The sequence below is a fragment of the Furipterus horrens genome, unplaced genomic scaffold (genome assembly GCF_987537825.1).
Source record: "Furipterus horrens unplaced genomic scaffold, mFurHor1.1.pri manual_scaffold_4, whole genome shotgun sequence".
NCBI lineage: Eukaryota > Metazoa > Chordata > Mammalia > Chiroptera > Furipteridae > Furipterus > Furipterus horrens.
Window position 1 is genome coordinate 87,113,181 of NW_028327174.1, and position 5,752 is coordinate 87,118,932.

Here is a 5,752-nt window from a genome sequence, read left to right on the forward strand (position 1 = left end):
TGACATTGGCTACATGCCCCAGCAGGCACCACTTTTCTAGCAGAAAAATTACCTGACTGTTTTTCTATCCTAACTAATACTTTATGTGTACCCCTTAAATTTCAATGGTATGCTTACACAATTGTCGAAGCAGCCTCCTCCCCTTCACTGTCTACTGACTTCTTTCTAACAGGTTCAGTTGGAATTAACCTGACTCAAAATGGAAACAGCAATAACCCTCCTGATATTCCCCTTTGCCAGGCCAAGTCTCAAATTCCCACCATGGTGGCTTGGACTTCATGTCAAGGTGATGAGCCTTCATTTAAACGAATCACCCATACTCCATTAATAGCACATGACTAGGGTGCAGGATGGGCCATGTATACCAGTAATGGTCCAACAAAACCTAATGGAAAATACCCCGGCCTTGGCTGGAGTAGAGGAGGGTTGGGAGCTCCAATCATTAGAATTGTTGCTCCAGAACATACCAGCCCCTGGCACAGTAATTTGTGGCATGTTGGCCTTTCGTTTATTGAACATCTTAGGGGCCATGCCCATTATGAGGCAAAAGGATCGTATATGTCCTATACTCTTGATATTACTGATAATTCCTGGGTCACTGTTTGTACTTCTCACCCATATCTCTTTTTAGCCACTCCAGGACTACCTCACCTGACTTATAACATTATTTCCAACTTATATAACCTTACTCTCTCAACAGGTTCCATTTATGCCAGCTGCTTTACTCGCAGCAATGTTACCCAGCTCAATTTAACCACTGTTTTTATAATCCGTAGACAGGCCGAGTTGTGGTTGCCAGTTAATGTCACCAGAGAATGGGAGGACCCAGGAGGACTCACAGCCATTAACCATGTGCTTTCCCTGGTGCGAGTGCGATGATTTCTAGGTGTTCTTGTTGCATGAATTGTCTCTGCTATTGCCATTGCAGCGACAGCTGCCACCACTGCCACCGCCCTGACAGAGTCCATTCAGACAGCTAATGCAGTAGACATTCTCCTTACTAACTCCACACGGGAAATGCTCCAACAAACACGGAATGACCAGGAAATCCTTGCCTGGCTTTCAGCTGTGGAGTCTGCAATGATATGGCTTGAGGACCAGCAGGATGCCCTAGTCACCCGCCAATGACTCACCTGTGATCCAGAGTTTTCCAGACTCCGTGTCACCCCTTTAATATGGAACTCTAGTCAGCACTCATGGGAGGAGGTCCAGTGTCATCTAGAAGGGGCCTTTTCCACTAACCTTAAAGGCCAAGTGAACCACTTGTAGTCTGAGCTCCAGCAGCAATGTCAGGACATTAAAAAACTGACTGAACAAAAGGTTTTTCAAACTTTGCAAGAAAACTTACAGTGGCTCAACCCTAAAAATTGGTTTAATGAACTAAATTTAAGACTTTGGGTGATGGGAGCTATTGGATGCATTCTGGTTATTGTTATACTCTGTGTGTTGAGATGCCTTTGCAAATTGTTTGCTCGTGACAAAATACGTGAAAAACAAGTAGCAGGTTTCATTGGCCTTACCTCAATATCTCAGGAACTTAATAAAGAAGGGGGAGATGTGGGGGACAGACAGACATGGGGAGATGTGGGAAGCAGACAGGCTTGGTTTAAGAGACTCTGAGCGCTGTGGAGCCACCCCCAGCTGGGCCCTTAGCCTGCAAGCTGTCTTCCAGGCCTGCTCTGAATCCCACCCTCCGGGGGATTTTAAAGATAGAATAAAAATACAAAGTGGCTTTTAAGGAAAAGGGAACCTGCTCTGTTGTTCTCTGTAAAGACTCAAATCCTTGTCAGTAAAATGTGAAGAACAGAACGATTAAGTAAGAGGAAGTGCTTTTGACCTCATGTAAAATACCTGGATGGTTTCAACTGTATTGATCTGCATTTCCCTTTCACTCCCTACCACTTGGGGAAGTGCTACATATTTTCCTTAAGTACTCCCACATGTGGAAAGTGGATAAAAACCCTGGCTAATAAAGAAACGAGGGCGATTTTTCACTAGAAAAAACCTTCCCTCCTTTCCTTCCTCAGATGGAGAGTGTCTGAGTAGTTTCTTTATCCACTCTGAGGGACCCAGAGTGTCTCTTAAAAACAAAGTTCAAAAAAAATTATAGAGGTACTTTGGTGTATCACTGCTCTGAACAGGATCTTGTTATACTGGCAACACAAGTAAGCCAGTCTGAAGAGTATACCATGCCCTGACTTAAACACAGCAAGGTCAGTTAAAAGGTAATTTCTCTATATAAATCCAAATTACATCCTTCAGGAATCTTACTCATTATCCATGGAAGAAATATGGAATCAGGGCAGTTCAGATCTAGGAAAACCCCAGAAGTGGTCTAGTTTATCTTCCTCATTTTAAAGATTGGGAAGTGGAGCCCAGAGAGGTTATGGTGATTTTCTAAGGTTACATAGCCCATGATTCTGAAGCTGGCCCAGCATATCTTCCCTTTCAATGTGTCTGCATGAAATTACACACCAGGCCAACTGTTCACATAATAAATTACCTTTTTTTTTTTTTTTTTTTAGGGAAGAGCGTGAACACAGTCCCCCACTACCACAAATTATGCAGTAGAGTTTCCCACATTTGCGGAAATGGCAGGGATCAGCACATCCGGAGTGCAATGGGTAAACCGCATCCTGGGAAAATCACCTTCATGATCATGGTATCTCCCCTGCCAGGTAAGTATTAACAGTTACCTTTTGAGTTATATCTCTTTACCACACTTTAGAACATTTTTGGAAACATGGGTTAGAGTACATTTTAAGCTTTGACTTTTCTTTCAGTCCAGAGTGTTTAAAATTGTTAAATATTAGTCATATGCTAACAACAGTCCAGTTACTTCATCATATAAATTGGAATTACTATTTTAAAGCAAATGCACATACTATTTTTACTCTTGCTAACCTCACAGCCTTATAATTATGGTATTTTATTACTTTTTATATTATTGAAACATATCATATCTGTCAAAATGTTTTCTGTGTTTGCAGAAATAACAATTCTATATAGAATAGCATATAAGTTGACTTTTCTCTTTCATTTCTACTTCTGTTAGTATATAACCAGAAATCTCTTCTATGTTCTAGGATAAAAAATTCATTTTAAAGCTAATAGGAAATGGAGCCTCAGGAATAAATGAGCAAATAACTTATGGGAATAATCAGGTGGTCTGAATAAAAAACATTAAGTGATTTTTACATTTAGTATCATTAATTTGTTAACAGCAAATATAAAGAAAATCACTAATTCTTCAAATTCAAGAAAATGTAAGAGTGAAGAAACTGTTGACATCAAATGTCACTAAGTCATACCTTTGAAGATACAGAAATTTTAAAAAGTAAGCAGTGGAGTACTAACCTAGTAATCATGATGAAGAATTTTCCACCACTGTAAGAATGAAAATTAATATTAAATTTTATCACTATTTTATTGTGATTACAAAAACATACTGTTTTTAGAGACATATGTATGCTGTGTATGGTTACATGTATTGGATATCTTTTCCTTTTCAATTAAGAGCCATTAATCAAACACCTGCATGTCTGTGGCACTGAGGATACCATAATAATTAGGTCCTTACCCTCAGGAAGTTCATTCAAAGTCTATGGAAGAGGAAGATTAATAAAAAATGATAAAAGTATAATATGACAAATGCTGCATCGTGTTGGTAATGGCCATGATCCTCTAGAAGGGGAGGGAGGGAGACACTGTACAATAATCAATATAGGCCCAGTGTCTCTGTACAGGGTAAAATGCTTCTCAAAGACCATTCCACTGATTAGAATGTTCTAATAATATTTTAGTACATTATACAAGCTATGTATTTACTAATGTATACGTACAATAATGAACTAAAATCCTAAAAAGTGTATATCTTATTTAATATCTGTTGGGTGCATTTCAAGTAATAAAAACATTAGAAAGACTAATTATCTGTAAAATTCTTTACATGCACGAGGTTTCAAAAAGTAGCTGTGATAAGTACAGAGAATTAATTTTGTTTCAAATGTATAGTATAAATGTTATTTTAGTTAAGAAAATGAACACTAATATTGTAATAACTGCATGGTGTGAAATGGGTAACTATATTTATTGGGTGATCATAAGTCATAAGTTATACAAATGTCTAATAACTCAGTTGTGCACCTGAAACTAATATAATATTGTACATTAACTGTAATTGAAAATAAAAATTATTTTTAAAAAGAACACTCTAAAATTAAATAATATTCAAGGAAATTGGCTCAAAATTAACTTTCTTGTGGAAAAATTAAGATTTTGTTACATGCCGGTAAGACACTTTTGAACCAGTTAACCTTTGCTAGTTGACCGACCCAGCACTGTTTAGTGGTTCTAATGGTACAGCCTTTATGAATTTACTTCACAGGAACACTTGCATTCCTTCCACTGGATGCTCATTCAACATGAACTAAACTGCTGCAACCATAAAATATGGACCAAATTAGTTGATGTTTATACTCTGAACACACCAACCTTTGGGAAATTAATCACCCTTTCCCTCTCTAATCTCTTAATGTCTGTTTTGTAATATTTCTCACAACACATAGAAAGATGGCCAGTGAAGTGACTCACATATCATAAGTCAACATCATTTTGAGTTCTTGCGTCTAGGAGACCAATGCATAATTCACGTCTCAGTTGTGCGCATATTACCATTTTTAACGGTATATTTTGGTGATATCTTGATAAAACAAAAACCGGAAAACTACTTGTATCTAAAGCCCAGATCACAAGTATTCATGGCTGGGAGCTCTACATCCTAGGACGAATTCTGTCCACTAGAGTGCAGACAGCAAAGCAAGTTCATGTTCGACCCTGCCACTTACGTACTATCAGGACAGTCCCTAAAAGAAGGGATCACTGTGGAGTCAGGTAAGCGTTTTTGAACTCTTGTACTTGAACGCACAGTAACCAGCATATAGGTTAAGTATCAGGTTCTGGCACTCATTGCTAACGGGTTCCTTAAAAAAAAAAGTTTAAAACGTTCCTTTAGGAGGAGGCAGAATCATTCCTAACAAAACCAAGATGTGCAGACAGCCTGGAGCTGCTGGACCAACCTGGGGTGTCCCTCCCTCCCTCCCCAGGGCTCTGTGTCAGCCTGAACCTCCAGGGTTTATAGTCCTTGGGTTCCTCAGACATGAAGTTATAGAGCAAGTCCTGCTCCCACACCCACGGGTGAGGCATCACCCAGAAAGCATTTCACCTCAGCCTGCGGCCACCGTCCAAGAATCCTTCACTCAGCTGAGAACCAAGATCTGCAGGGACGCCCAGGACCACAGGAAATCAATTACCCCAGAGGGACCTCAGGAAGTCCCTGAATCCCGCTCTCCAGCCCGGCTACGTCCACAACTTCCAAAGATTCCCAGCAGAATTCCCGGAGTCCGGTTTCCATTCAGCCGTCCTGGGTCCCGGATCCTGGGTCCTGCCAGTGTCTCGCAAGCTTACCCGCTTTGCCAGACCGCACTCTGGGGAACAGCACTTCCGCAGCTCTGGACAGAGATTTTCTCTACTTGCTCGCTGCGGCTTCAGGCGTGCGCCCGCGCGCGCCAGGGCCCTGCCTCCCCGCGCCGGCGGCTATCCCCGCGGCCCCAGAGCGCTGCTCCCGGCCCTGCCGCAGCCGCGCCCCGCCTCAGACCCCAAGCATTCACCCCAGTTCACGAGGGGCGGTGCCAGGAAACCTCTGGCCCTAGTATGGGCCACACCCCACTACCATCTCTCCCCACCTCCCGTT

General features: G+C 41.3%; 1 non-coding gene across 1 annotated transcript; it reads right to left on the reverse strand.

Moving 5' to 3' along the window:
• Nucleotides 1–2,522: 2,522 nt before the first annotated feature.
• Nucleotides 2,523–2,686, reverse strand: LOC150012367 (U1 spliceosomal RNA). Its single transcript, XR_016510980.1, has one exon. It is a non-coding gene; the product is annotated as a U1 spliceosomal RNA (small nuclear RNA).
• Between the last annotated feature and the right edge of the window lie 3,066 nt (nucleotides 2,687–5,752).